This window comes from Halichoerus grypus, chromosome 3, assembly GCF_964656455.1.
Source record: "Halichoerus grypus chromosome 3, mHalGry1.hap1.1, whole genome shotgun sequence".
Taxonomy (NCBI): domain Eukaryota; kingdom Metazoa; phylum Chordata; class Mammalia; order Carnivora; family Phocidae; genus Halichoerus; species Halichoerus grypus.
The window spans coordinates 146114945-146130814 of record NC_135714.1 but is presented as its reverse complement, the minus strand read 5'-3'; the positions used below and the strand labels follow the sequence as shown (position 1 = coordinate 146130814).

General features: G+C 38.6%; 1 protein-coding gene across 6 annotated transcripts in view; it reads right to left on the bottom strand.

Annotated features, from left to right (window-relative positions):
* Positions 1–8645, bottom strand: part of CLCN3 (chloride voltage-gated channel 3) — a 92168-nt gene extending 83523 nt beyond the window's left edge. For 3 of the 6 annotated variants that reach the window (XM_036085552.2, XM_036085547.2, XM_078069437.1), the window contains exon 1: positions 8090–8644. The gene's annotated coding sequence lies outside the window, so the exon portion shown is untranslated. Of the gene's footprint in view, positions 1–8089 lie in introns of all 6 variants that reach the window. The other 3 variants (XM_036085546.2, XM_036085545.2, XM_078069436.1) reach the window with 2 other exon arrangements.
* Between the last annotated feature and the right edge of the window lie 7225 nt (positions 8646–15870).

Below are 15870 nucleotides of genomic sequence, written 5' to 3'. Positions count from 1 at the left end.
AATTGAGATGTGCTCAAAGGTAAAATACCTACCAGATTTCTAAGGCTTAATACAAAAAAAGAATGTCAGATATTCTGCTAATAATTTTATGTTGATTCCATGTTGAAACAATACTTTATAGATATATTGAGTTAAATAAAATTAGTCTGTTTTGTCTTTACCTTTTTAATATAGCTAAAAAATTTTAAATTACATGTGGCTCACATGTGCAGCACAAATATTTGTATTGAACAGCACTGCTACACAATATCCAAAATTCTATGGGAGCATAAAGGAAATGCACAGAAGAATTCTAGATACCAGTGATTAATCTTTTTAAGTTCTAAACTCAATTCCCAGGCTTGCTCACAAAAAGCTATTTAAACCATAATATGGCAGCTGAAATTTTGCATATTAAAAAAAATGAAAATACTACAGTCATCTTTTCCTCTTTAATTGTCAAAAATATTTTTGAAATCATTTCAAAACATAATAGACACACAGTAGCCTGCAAATGTATTCTTGTAGTTATAAAGACTAGAAATAACCTGTGAAAATCTCCAGGGATAAAGCCTCGTCTACTGTAGTAAATTCCTAAATGATCTATGTACAATCACCTTGACCCCCTCTAATCTGATCTCCATACTGCAGCCAGCATTGTCTTTTCCAAAAGCCAGTCTGATCAGTAATCTCTCCCCACTCCATGGATTAAAGTCCTAATCACTTCTCACCAACCTTAGCAGACAAACTCTTAAACACAGCAGGCAAGACCCTGTGCAGCCTGGCCTCTGCCTAGTTCTCTAGCTTCATATTGAAGTGTGTACTTCTTGCAGTACTCTAGACTTATTGATCTTCCTCTCAGTCCTACCAGGCTATTTCCTGTCTTATAGCTCCCTTAGCTTGGAACATACCCTCTCTTCTCCATCCAATTAACTTTCCTATGCATTCTTCAGATCTCACATGAACTGTCTATTTATTTAACAAACTCTTAAACAGAGTTTACTATATGTATGACACCATCCTAAACGTGACACAAATTAACTCGTTTATAGTTGGATTAAATACAATCACAACCCTAAAGCTTAGGTACTATTATTATACTCATTTAACAGATGAGGAAACTGATGCACAGAGTTTAAATAATTTACCCAAAGTCATGGAACTAGTAAGGAAAGCCTCCGTGACTAGGTCAAATTTTCATTGTTAGTCCTTAGATCGCTCCTTTATATCACTTACTACAGTTGTAATGTTATACTTATTTATGTGATTACTTAATTAACGTTTTCCCAACTACAATATATATCATGAGGTCTGGCAAGGTGTTAATTTTTGTTCAACACTGCATATTTGATGGTCATTAGCACAGTACCTGGCATATATTAGGTGTTCAATGTTTTTTTTATTAAACTTTTTGAAGTAATTATGATTTCACATGCAGTTGTAATAAATCATAGAGATATCCTGTGTACCCTTTACTCAGTTTCCACCAAGGGTGATATCTTGCAAAACCACAGAACAATATCACAATCCAAATACTGACACTGAGAGTACACTCAAGATACAGAACATGTCCATCACCACAAGGATCCCTCATGTTGCCCTTTTAAAGCCACACCTACTTTCTTCCAACCCTACCCTTAACCCCTGGCAACCCATAATCTATTTTCTATTCCTAAAATTTTGCCCATTCCAAGTATGTTATATAAATGGAATCATACAATACATTACTTTTTGGGACTAGCTCTTTGCACTCAGCATAATTCTCTGGAGATTCACCCAGGTTGTTGTATGTATCAATAGTTCTTCCTTTTTTATTGCTGAGTAATATTTCATGGTATGGATGTACCATAGTTTAACCATTCATCCACTGAAGAATATCTGGCTCTTTTCTGGGTTTTGGGTATTATGAATCAAGCTGCTATAAATATCCATGTCCAGGTTTTTGTGTGAACTTAAGTCTTCATTTGCTGAGATAAAAGTCAAGGAGTGCAATAACTGGGTCATATGGTAATTGCGTGTTTAGTTTTTTAAGGAACTGCCAGTTTCACATTCCCACCAACAATAAATATATGGGTTTCCGGTTTCTTCACATCCTTACCAGCACTTCCCATTGTTACCATTTCTTTTAAAGATTTTATTTATTTGAGAGAGAGAGATAGAGAGCACGTGCGAGAGGGAGTATGAGGTGGGGGCGGGGGGGGCAAAGGGAGAGGGAGAAGCGGACTCCCCACTGAGCAAGGAGTCCAATTCGGGGCTCAATTCACGACCTGAGCCGAAGGCAGATGCTTAAGTGACTGAGCTACCCAAGCGCCCCATCACCATCTTTTATTTTAGCCAGTCTGATAGGTGTGTAGTGATAGTTCGTTGTAGTTTTAGTTTGCATTTCCCTAATGGCTAATCACGTTGAACATCTTTTTACGTGCTTATTTGCTATCTGCCTATCCTCTTCAGTGAAATGACTATTCATATATTTTGCCCATTTTCTAATTGGATTGCTTTTTTACTGCTAAGTTTTATACTTTAGAATATATATTCTAGATGCTAGTCCTTTGTCAGATATGTTGTTTGCAAATATTTTCTCCCACTCTGTAGCTTGACTTTATTCTTTTTTTTTAAGTAATCTCTATACCCAACGTGGGGCTCAAACTCACAACCTTGAGATCAAGAGTTGCATGCTCCACCGACTGAGCCAGCCAGGTGCCCTTGACTTTCTTTTTTTTTTTTGACAGGGTCTATCACAGAGCAAAAAGATTTAATTTTGATGAAGTTCAATTTATCAATTTTTCCTTTATGGATTATGCTTTTGGTGTTATCTAAAAAATCTACCTCCCAAAGATTTTCTTCTCAATTTTTTATAGTTTTATATTTTATTTGTAAGTCCATGATTCATTTGGCATGAGTTTTTGTATAAGGTGTTAAGACATAGGTTGAAATTTGTTTTTTTTTTTTTTTGTGATGTTTGGATGTCCAATTGTTCCAGCAGCATTTGCTGAAAAAAGTTATTTTTCTCACTGATTTTTTTTTTTTTGCCTTTGTCAAAAATTAGTCAGGCATATTTGTGTATGTCATTTTCACAGTTCTGTGTTCTGTTCCACTGATCTATGTGTCTATACCTACAGCAATACCATAGTCTCAATTACTTTAGCTCTGAAATAAGCCTTGAAATTGGATAGATTAATTTGTCACACTTTATTCTTATTTTTTAAAATTGCTTTAGCTGTTCTAGTTTCTTTGCCTTTCCATATAAATTTTATAATCTTATCTAGATCTACAAAACCTTGCTGGGGCAGTTAATATTTATACCATGAATATAACAAATGCATAACAAACAAATGGCACATCTCTACTTGGATGCTATATACAAACTCTAATTCAACAAAACTGAAGCTGAATAAATATTTGCCCCAAACTTGCTTGTCCTCCTGCACTGCCTATCTCAGCTTACAGGATCATCATCTCTCTCATAGCCAAGATTAGTTTTCAGAATCACCTATTAATTTATTTGACAACCATTTACTGAGTACCCATCATGTACCAGGCACAAAGCCAGGTACTGGGGTAATGAGTAAAATATGGTCCCTATTCCCAAAGCAGTGAAGGTAAAAGACATACAAATAACTACAGTATGGTATGACAAATATCAACGGAGAGGTATATACAAGGTATTTGACAACACTGAAAAGGAATAAGTATGCTACTTGGAAAAGTGTGAATATTTAATAAAGGGAATGTTTAAGCTGAGTATTGAAGGATTAGGATGAGTGAACTGGGCTAACTATGAGGTGAAAAGTCAATACAGAAAGAAAAAAAAAGTACATGCAAAAACACAGCAGCATAATAACAAAACCTGCTTGGGTAGCTTAAATAAGAGGTAAGTAACTGGAGAGTAGCTGGAGAGGTGGACACAGGCCAGATCATAAAGGCAAGAGCTCATGCACTGTGCTAAAGAACTTATTTACTCATTTATATACATGAGAAACCATTAAGAGTTTTTAAGACAAACCACATGACCAAGTGTGAATTTTAGCAAACCAACAGCAGCAGCAGTATGGAAGATAGAAGAGCAGAGACTGAAAGGGGAGTTAGGTGACCCTAATTCCAGTAGAACCTTGAACAATCCTAAATATGAGATACTGAAGGCATAAATAACCTAAGACATCACGATATGGACTAAAAAGAATTCTGAGAAGTGTTTAAGAGGACATGGTAACTAACAAATTGTGAGGAACAGTGAAGAAAAAAATCTAAGATATCTGCTAGGTTTCTGACTTGACTAACTGATTCAAAACAGTTGAAAGAAACAAATTTCAGTCTCCTACATCTTATGGGACTTAGGATCAGAGTGTTCTTTCCAACTATAGGATTACACATCTAGGCTTTAGTTCTACTGGGCCACACTACAATGAAGGAAATGGTTACCTTCATTCAGTACACCAATCTAGTACCCAAACTGCGTACACTAAGCAGAACACCCCCAGAATTGGGGGGTGGGAGCATAAATAGGAAGACCCTGTAAATTTGTGGCTAAGGGACTCACACAGCCCGAGGTAGGTACACCAATTTTCCATAGCTCCCAACAAAGTTTTGCCTCTCTTGTAAAGGAGACTAGGTAGGGCTAAGGACCATGGCTAAGTTTCAAAGGTGTATCAGTCAGCTATCTGGCTAGCTAGTAAGCTAAATAGAAAAAAAGGCACAATCTCAGTGAAAAAAGGAAAGAAAATCCCAAATATTAGCAACTAGAGAGATGGACAGAAGTTTCATAAGCAATGACGGCGGAGAAGTAAAACGCTGACTGATCTAACCATTTGTGTATAGGAGCATTTTCATGTTAATACTTTAAGCATCTCATATAACTATTCTAACTATTGCTAAGTACTGGTCAACAATCAAAATGAAGCAAAGCTCTCCTGACAGAGCCAGCCAGGTGACCCTAAACACAATTTTTATTGATTAATGTCATCATGTTTGCATAGGCCTTATAGCTTTCAGTCAAGTTCAGCATAAACTGCATTACATACTGTCTCAAAAGGGATGGTGTAATACTTCCCTAGAAGGTAATATATAGCCGTACAATAAAAAGCAGTACATGAGAGATGTCACAGAAGACACCAGTAGTTATAAGAGCTCGAAAAAAAAGAGCTCTCATCCCAGTGTGACTGATGGTGAGAAGCCTTCTCTGGAAGAGACACACTTGAGTTTGACCTTAAAAGATAAGTGGGATTTTATGGGGCAGACATGGGAGAAGTTAACTGAAGCAAAACTACTGACATGAATCAAGCTACGGAGCCAAGAAGGCAACAAAAATATTTGAAGATGAGTATGTGCACAGAATACAAGTCCAGTAAAAGATTTCAGAGTCAAGTAAGTTTGGGTAATACAGCATACCCCATTCTAGAATTGTAATGGCTAACAGCATAGGAAAGGCTCTTGAGAAAACGTGTGGTAAACACTAACTTCGTGAAAAATTTTAGGAAAAGCTTATCAAATTTATTTTACCAAAGAATGACCCCTCCACCCCATACAACATCACGAAACTTAGGTGAGAACATCACAGTAGTAAGAAAGTATTTATTCTGATACAAATCGTCACCACATACAAGATATGACAATAATGAAACTGATTTCTCCCAAAAGCAATATTACTTGATGTTTTATCTCTATTAAGTTAGCTCCATGTCCAAATAGTTGTGCTTATGTTTTTCTTCAAAAAAAAGTATTAAATGAATAACCCTCTAAAAGAAGTAGATGTTTTCTCTGAAGAAAGTTTCCTAGATTCATAAAATTTTTTGGAGCCATTCAAAAGTTAAATACTAGATAATTTCAAAAGCAAAAATACACACAAATATAAGGCTTAGACTGTAAGAAAAAAGAAGTTAAACAATAATTCAACAAAAAGATGATGTGGAAGACTTACACTTTGAAAACTAAATAATTTTCATGATTGTACAAGACAAACTGTTCGAATACTTCTCAAAAGGGCAAAAAATATACTTATTTAACTGGTTCCAGTCAAAGATGCAGATCAAATCTCTCTGTATTTCAGCAATGCAAATGGGCAGTTTCCCTGCAGGGTTGATCCTACATTTTATACTTAAGAACATTCATCCTTAAAAATCAAATGTGTTCTCTCTCTCGCTGTGTCTCTCTGTGTCAAATAAATGAATAAAATCTTAAAATAAATAAATAAATAAAAATGAATCACAGCCACAATGTTTCTATACACCTGTGAATGTGGGTATGAGAAAACACACAAAAAAAGAGTTTATTATAGTAGAATGAAGGTTTCAAAATTTATTTTCCAGAGTTTCTGTAATTTTACATTACTTTTATAATTGAAAAATAAATGAACCTAAGGTGCCATACCTCTCATCCTAACTTTTCTTCTAATATTTTGACTGTCTTGCATGAAATATAGCGCAGCCATTAAGAGCAAGAGCTCTGAAATCATACTGCCAGTTGTGACACTTACTGAGACCTTGGACAAGTTAATTAAATCCTCTGTGCCTCAGTTTCCACATCTGTATAATAGGAAAACAAAATACCAATTTCCTGGGGTTGGTGTGATAATTGAGATAATCCACAAAAAACACTTAGAAATGATGCAAAACCACAGAAATTGCTCAATAAATATTAACGCTTATTACATCATATGTTTTAGATCGCTGCAGACAAGTTTGACTAGAAACTCAGATGAAAGTTCTACAAAGCAGTGAGAGTGGCCAAATGCCACAGGATACTGCTTTGATATCTGACCCACCACAGAGATCAAATCTGGCTTCCTGAGCGGTCTGAAAATTATTACCAACATGTCACCGGACAGGAAATAGAAAGCCTATCACCAACACAACTTGGAAAATAGCCAATTTATTAATATAAAACCATAACCTCAACAAATCTGTTCCCCTGAACTATATACCCATTACCAAGTTGGATTTTTACATTCTTAATGAACTATGTATGATTGAAAACACATGCTTAAGACACAGTTTCCAAGATATAAGTACTATATATTATATTGACCTCTTAAAATCATTTGACCCATTTTCCAAGCAAAGAATCAGTCTTTGAAGAGTCTGGAAGGTAGGGTGTGGGAGGGCGATGGCATGGATTCTGCCAATAGTGGCTGTTCCTATCAACCAGAGGTCATAAAAGCATACTCAATTTGAGAAAATATCTGTAGGTCACACAACTGGTTTTTAAGCCACACTACGTAACAACAATCAGCAGCACCTTTTAAGATGAAAATCAACAATATATACATTAGCATTCTTATATGTACTCTTGAGCTACACAGATAGTATTTTCTAGTGACTCACAAAGGCACATAAAATTGACTGACATCAGTTAAACTATTTCCATACCGACCTCCTCATCAAGAAAAGAATCTTGTAAATTAAATTAAACTGTTCAGAGATGAAAAGCAAAGCATTTCTGAAAAGACTCAACAATCAATGACACAAGCCACAACGATGCTGCAGTAACTAAATTGCATGGCTCAAAAAAGTTTACAGTTTGCAGAACTGAACTTTCTAATTACCAAAAAAAAAAAAAAAAAGGTTGATTCAGTTCTTATAGCAGGGGGTTTTTTCCCTCCGAAAGAGAAAGAAATCTCAGAAATCTTATACATATGTATAATGAATAGGTAATACCTTCCTGTGCTCCAGTTTTAAATACTATACAAATAAAGCCTATTATATGCAAAATTAATTTGAGATTCTAAGGTAGTTTCTGATCCAAGTTTAAGATCAAAACACAAATGTTACATATATACACAAACTATGTCTTGATATACACATAAATTTAGACTAAAGATAGAAAAACTGAATATTAACTTAAATTTGGGCAATTTTAGCAAAAGTAAAACCCACTCTCTGAGTTCAATATTAATCTTTTCCTGGGACCTACTTCCACTCTATTCAAAGGTCCTTCGACGGTTCCTAAAGGAAATAGGCGAAATCTTAAAGAATGTCCGAGGGTATATACCTAATCAGTGTAGGTTTGACATCATGTAGGTATAAGACAAACCAAGACGAGAGCCCTGGCATCACAGTTGACCCCAAATCCGTGAACATGACAGCTAACGAATCTTCACTCATACAATGCAACTCACCTTGCAGCTCAGAGGCATAGCAAAATCGGTGGCTGTTTTTTGCGCTGCCTTTGGATTCTGCATCTGTTTCAAACCTAAAAACCTAGCTACCGTGGGAGCTCCACCTGAAGAAAGCTTGACACAACAAAAACTACTGCAGTTTAAAAGATACCTTGGGTTTTCTACTGAAGAGGTTACGGAAATTTTGCCAGGTGGGACCTTTTTTGTCCTCCTTCAAACACGGGAGCAGCATTAAGTTAAATCCGCTTCCTTTGGAGGGCCCTAAAGTCAACTGCTTCCACCCAAAATTAAAAAATAAAAATCTCCAACCTCACTTCCCTCTTAAAAGACTAACACTGAATCCACGCTCCAACTCGGAAATGAAGTAGAATGCCTTTCAACCCACCACACCCTCCTCCCTCATTACGCAGCCCAATTCCTGGCCGCCGGCGAACAGGCACTGTGAAAAAGGGGCTGTGGGTTCCGGACCAGACCGGCCCCGAGCCACGGAAGGGGAAGAGAAACAGCAGGAGAAGGGAGCCCGACAGGTGCGTCTACGCGTGACGTCACCGCGTTGACGTGAACGGCCGCTCAGCGTCTGGTCGCCGAATACCTCCTCCACCGGCCGCGGTTGGAGCCGCGTCCGCGCCTATTGGGCAATGTGGAAACGGGGGGCGGGCCGGGACTGGGGCAGCAGGAGGAGGAGCCAGGCGAGCTGGCCAGCCGTGAAGGGCCGCGCTGGGTGTGAAACCCTTCCCTGGCCAATAGCTCACGTCACTCACGCTCCGCTGTTTGCCCCTCTGGTGACCTGGCGACAGGACTGGAGGCGGCCGCCTTGGGGGAAACATTCTCGGAAGGCCGCAGGCGCGCGCAGTCCCCAGCGTCCTCGGGAACTCCGATTACACGCCGGCAGGACGAAGACCCGGAGCAGCGCGTGAAATCCCGGCAAGCTTCGGCCCCGAAAGCGAAAGGCAAATGCCCCGGTCCACGAGCGCTACTTCTAAAACAGATGGAGAGAAATGGCCTTCAGCACCAAATGATGTCTGTGTTTCTAAGTCGCCAGCAGGGAATGCAGCGGGGCTCACCGCGCCTTATATGTCGTTGAGGGTTATGTGCCCAACATACATGCAGAGAAAACTGATAACCCAATTTTAGCTATTACGCAGTTTCAAAACTAATGCTTGGAAATTAAGTGTTTGGGGGAAAATATGTAATTTGAGGATTCTACACGGCCGAATTGAATTTATTTACTTTTAGCAAACGTTTATTAAATTAACATGTGCCAGCCAAAATTCAGTAAACCCGACCCCCGTGCTCAAGGGGTTTATATTCTGGTGCAGTAATGAATGACTGCTCAAGAAAAGGAGCACTCTTCTGAAAGTGTAGTGTGGGAAGAAATCTTTACAGAGGAGTTGACATCTGATCTGGAGTTTGAAAAAAAATTGAGGCGCGGGAGATGGGGGGGGTGGGGCGCAGGGGAAGGAGCAAACAGTACCTGGTGGAAACCTCAGGCAAGGGAGGAAGAAATCTAAAGTTAGTTATATGTTATCCTTACTTGAATATAATGTGCAAGATGTAGTATGGGGATAATGAATTGAGGTGATGATGCAGAAGTCAGCAGTTATGCTAGAAAGTTTATGTTTTATCGTTGGTAACTGGGGATGGTTGGAAAGTTTTGTTTGTAAGTAGTTTTTCTCCCAAGGTTGTTATGAAAATATCCTTGGGGCACCTGGATGGCTCAGTCGTTAAGCATCTGCCTTCTGCTCAGGTCATGATCTCAGGGTCCTGGGATCCAGCCTGCCTTGAGCCCCATGTGGGGGCTCTCTTCTGAGCGGGGAGTTGGCTTCTCCCTCTCTCTGCTGTCTCGCCCTCTCTCAAGTCAATAAATAAAATCTTTTTTAAAAAAGAAAGAAAAAATATCCAAACGTCCAGAAAACTTGAAAGAATAGTACATTGCATACCCATATGCAATGTTTTTTCATTTCTTTATATGATAAATACTAAAAACTTAAAATAGCTGAATATGACATTGATATCATGGGCATGACAGGGTCAGTCACCTACATTCAAAAATTCTGCTATATTTGCTTCATCTATGTTGGGATATTTTTTTCCCCTGAAGCATGAGAAAAGTAGGATGCAGACATTATACTTTACCCTTAGATAATTCAACATGCATCTCCTAAGAATAACAACTTCCCCAGAACAAGAACACTACCGTTATCACAACTATGAAAATTAACTATAATTCCCTGATATCTAATAACCAGTCCATACTTAAATTTTGCCAGTTGTTAAATCTTTGCAGCTTTTTTTTTCAGACCAGGATTCAATCAGGTTTCAAGCATTGCATTTTGTGTATGTTTCTTTTTTTTTTTAAAGATTTTATTTATTTATTTATTTGAGAGAGAGAGAGAGAGAGAAACAGCATGAGAGGGGAGAGGGTCAGAGGGAGAAGCAGGCTCCCCGCTGAGCCGGGAGCCCGATGTGGGACTCGATCCCAGCACTCCGGGATCATGACCTGAGCCGAAGGCAGTCGCTTAACCAACTGAGCCACCCAGGCGCCCTTTGTGTATGTTTCTTAAATCTCTTAATCCTCAATAGCTCCTCCCCCAATTTTTCATGATATTAATGTTTTAAAGAGACCAAGGACATTGTCTTATAGAATGTTGCACATTAAAGTTTTTTTTTTTTAATTAAGAGTTAGCCAGGGCTATTATAGGCTGACTATGTCTCCTCAAAAGATCCTTCCCCACCCCATAAATATGACTTCATTTGGAAATACGTTCTTTACAGATGTGCTCAAGGTAAGGTCATTAGGATGGACTAATTCAGTATAATTAGTGGCCTTATAAGAAGTGAAGAGACACAAAGACAGACAGAAAGATGGCTATGTGAAGATGGAGGCAGAGAATGGAGTTAGGCTGTCAAAAGCTAAAGAACAATTGGGGCTACTAGAAGCTGGAAGAAACGAGGGAGCATTCTTCCCTGGAGCCCTTGAAGAGAGTGCAACCTTACTGACACCTTAATTTTCAGACTTCTAGACTCCAGCACTGAGAAAATAAATTGTTGTTTTAAGCTCCTCAGTTTGTGTTACTTTGTTACAGCAGCCTTAGTAAGCTAATACAATGACTTTAAACATTTTGAAACAGTACAGAAAATACAAATTGAAAGTTGATGTCCTGCACAACCTGACCAACCTTAGTGTCACTGTCCACAAAAAAAAAATAGTATTAAGTATGTCTTGGGTAACTTTCCAGGAACTTTCTAGTCATATACAAAGATACTATACATATAAAAAGACGGAGGAAACATTATTCACCAGAAGCCCTGTTGAGAGATACCTGCCTTGACTTGGCCAAACATTTTGATAACTGTTTAGGGTAAAAGACCCTAGATGTGTATCAGCTGGTTCCTAGAATTCAGGGAAGCACATGAAGCTGCTTGGCATGAAGTAAGAGGACTTTGTCCTCCTTTTAAGAGGGGAAAGGGAAGAAAAAGAGCCAGGTTGTCCCAGAGAAGGGTTGGAGTAAAGTGTTGGAGAAGAGTTTGCCATCAAGTGTTTTACAGGGGGATGTTCAAGAGAACTGTATACTTTGCTTCCCTACCAAATTTTTATTAAACTGTGTATTACACGCCAGTGCTTTTGACTATGTACAGTTCTTGGGCCCTCTAGTATAAGACAGTAATGAATATCTGACTTACATATGTATCTTGGATCTTTAAGGCACATAGCACTCCATAAGCATTAATATCAACATTCTAGATTCAACTCCTTTTTGATAGCTGCATATAACAGAAGAGGGTTTTAATTAGGGTCCTGGGATAATATATTTGTGGTTGCAGGACTGAGGTCCCTGCTTTCTTACTAGTTATTGACCAGGATTGCTCTTAGCTCCTAGAGACCATCCTCAATTCCTAACTCCATGGCCCTCTCACCACACAGCAGCTTACCCGTCTTCAAAGCCAGTGGGAGAATTTCTCTTGAATCTCTCTGACTTCTTTTTAGGGGTCACCTAATTAGGTCAATCCCACCCATCATAATCTCATTTTTTATTAATTCAAAGTCAATTGATTAATAACCTTATAATGGAAGTGAAATCCCTGTATTCACAGGCCCACACTGTGGAGAGGCAATTATACCAGGTGTGTACATCAGGGCATGGGAAGCTCGAGGCCATCTCAGAATTCTGCCTACCACAGTCCACACTCTAGCCCCTGATCATGTACAGGTAAAATACATTCACCCTTTTCCAAGGGTCCGCTTGGTCTCATCCCAATACAGCATCAGCTTGAAGTACAAAACCTCATCTTAATCTAAATATCATCAGCTCAAACTCCAAAATCTCTTCCAAATCAGATGAAGATGAGACTCCTGGTTGTAATCTGTTAACTCTTCATAGGTGGACCTGTGAAACTAAAGAGCTAAGTTATCCGGTTCCAACACACCCAAAATACAATGGTGGGACAGGTATAACAGTTGCTGGCATTCCAGTTCAAAAAGAATAAAGGAAGATAGGAGTCACTGTTCTCAAATGCACAGCCACCTACCAAAAGTGATGAAAGAGTGCTCCTTTCTTCCCTGATACAGTATTTCGTTTGGGGTTTTTTTGTTTTTTTTTTTGTTTTGTTGTTGTTGTTTGGAGAAAAGGAAATCCCCTTTGTATTACCCTCACCTGAAAGGGTTTTATGCTTTAATAGGCTAAAGCACTAGCTTTTTTTGGCTCATTTATCCATTTCTACCAGCTGACAATGTCATAGACTCAAATCACTATATTCACTTCCCGATTCAGTGCTGGCACTAACCCACAAATCACGTTTCTTTCAGTGTAACTATATCACAACCCCCTTTACTCTTCCCTGTCACTAGGTCTTGTGTAAAATTATAGCTAGGAGTTCACACATATTTCCATAAGTCTGAATCTCAGGTTACGCCACTTAAACAGGCAAAACACTCCAAAATTCTTGTTATCTAATCCTGGAACAATGAGGTCTAGTCACCCAACATACACAGTAATCAGAGGGCCACTCAAGTGACCTTTGTAGGATCAAGAAATTTAGCTTCCTGTAATTAAAAAAAAAACTGTACTCTATTACAGTGAATATTCCAAAAATTGTTAATCGGATTTATATGGAGAACCTAAAGATTAAAAATTCTTCAAAGGACATATCTTAGGACCTGTCAAAATCAAGGATTCTCCCCCTTGTTGCCAGGAAATTCTACACTGGTATTTTTTTGAGTGCAGAGTTAAAAATTATAGGATATCGGACAAAAGAGGTTCACTGTTTTAAAGTTCTTTATAACACACAGTCCCAGTAATATCCAAATATTAACTGCTTGGTGTTATGTGGGAAATCACCTTAATATAATGATATCCCCCAAATATACTACCAGACAAGCTATCCCAGAGGTCACAGAAAGGCTAACATACCATGAGAAGCATAGGGGAAAACAATTAACACACTTAAGATAGGGTACAATTGGAGAGGAAAGACCCATGATTTGAAACATGTGGTTATGCAATGTTCATATGTCCTGTCTCTCTTTTTGGCATATTAGCCTTCCTGTTGATGGTGAGGTAATTAGGACCAGAGCTGACGTTTGAGCAAAGGTTCAGAGACGGAAGATGCTTAAGCCAATGACACTCTGGCTTTACCAAAGAGATGCAAGGACAAGAGTGCCTGGGCACATCAGTAGCTTGTCAATTAACCTGGTGAGCAGGTTTTGCACCTTTGGAGAAGGTCATGTGGGACACAGTATGAGTGTCACCACTGGGGGCAGAATTAAGACCCATGAATGTTGAGTGTCTCGTGTATATTGAGTGTATCATGAATATATAGTGCTCACTGAGCATTTGATTCCTCTTGTAAGCTTAGTGCTTCATTAATATTAGGCATCTCTTGGTCTTTCTGGCCTTTGCTACCTATGTTCACAAGTATATGCCCTGCTGACTTTATCTATCCCCCATATGTCACAGGTTAGTAACTTTATCTGTGCGTAACACATGAGTTTTGTCCATCCTATTTCTTTTTTTCCAGGGCAGAATTGAATATTCTCAAACAGTATAGTTCTGGGCTACAGAGTTGGTATTGTGCCCATGGTGATGTTGGGGGTGTTTACAATATAGTCAAACTTCTTATGACTCTGTCATTACTTTATTCAAGGTAGAGTTCATGGAACCATGGTAATATCCAAGCACAATATTATTTTACTTAGAACACTGTTGGACACATTTTACCAGAGATTTACAGACATTAGATGTTTTCTTCTCTCACTGCAGATATGTAGCCTAATTTTGGGAAGGCGCACAGAGATTCTGAGAATAGTAGATAATAGTCACAGGCTATTAATCAATCATATCTGCTTTCTATGATCCTTTTATAAATAAATCCTAAATCCTTTTATGGTAGTGTATTAGTTCCTACATGGGGGATTATCCTAAGGATCTCTTGGAAGTGGGCAAGAATGAGTTGACTTGCACATTTTGTTCTCTGTAATATTGTTTATACTGTGCACTACCTTATTTCTTTACAGGAACGTGTTTATTTTGAAATCCATGATTTCTAACATACAGCCATCTTGTCAGCAGTTCTCAAACTTCACTTTGCATCAAAAGCACCTAGGGAGCTTCAAAAAATACTCTTGCTTGGGCTCCATTCTCAGAAATTGTTTTAATTATTCCAGGTTTAGGCCTAAACATGCATATTCCTAATTATTCCCAGTTAATAAGCAGCATTCAGTTAGAACCAGTACTTTATTTATTTTTTTTTTAAGATTTTATTTATTTATTTGACAGAGAGAGACACAGCAAGAGAGGGAACACAAGCAGGGGGAGAGGGAGAAGCAGGCTTCCCGCTGAGAAGGGAGCCCGACGTGGGACTCGATCCCAGAACCCTGGGACCATGTCCTGAGCCGAAGGCAGATGCTTTACAACTGAGCCACCCAGGCACCCCAGAACCAGTACTTTAGACATGGGGCGATCTATCTAAACAATGTGCTACAGGATATTTTGGTGATATAACAATAGATTCCATCTGGGGAAGAACCTTCTCCAAAATTCCTTCAGTATTTTTGTTAGAAGAATCTAGTGGTGGTAAATCTCCTCTTCAACAGACTTGGGTGTTTTACATGGTAAGGACTATAACCAATGAAAGCCCTTGAACATTTTCTTTATTTGTCCTAATGTGAATACTTCCAGCTTGATCTCATTTCTTCTCAGCAAGTGTTACAGAAGGGATCCTGTTTGATTGGGGTTCTTACCAGATCCTTTACTTTAGGGAAGATGGTTAAGAAGGAGCTTCCTTGGGCTGAGATAATTCCCAACAAGGTGTTTTTACAGATCCAGCTTTGGGCTTTTCCTATACAATAAAAATAATTTACCTGTCAGCCTGATCTACTTTGCTCCTGGAACCTTAAGAGAATAGGAGTTTGTATTAATCTGCTATTGCAACAAATTCCCACAAATTTAGTGGCTTGAAACAACACAAATTTATTGTCTTAGAGTTCTGTAGGTTAGAAGTTCAACTCGAATCTCACTAGCTAAAATAAAGGTGTTAGCCTCCTTCTAGAGGCTCTAGGGGAGAATCCATTTCTGTGTCTTTTGCAACTTCAAAGCCAGCAACAGCGGAGTTGAGTCCTTCTTATAACCTATCATTCTAAACTTTTTCCATAATCACATTTCCCTCTGATTCTGACTCTCTTGCCTTCCTCTTTCACTTTTAAGGACTCTTGTGATTACATTGGGTCCACCTGGATAATCGAGGATCATCTCCCTATTTTAAGGCCAGCTGATTAGTAACTT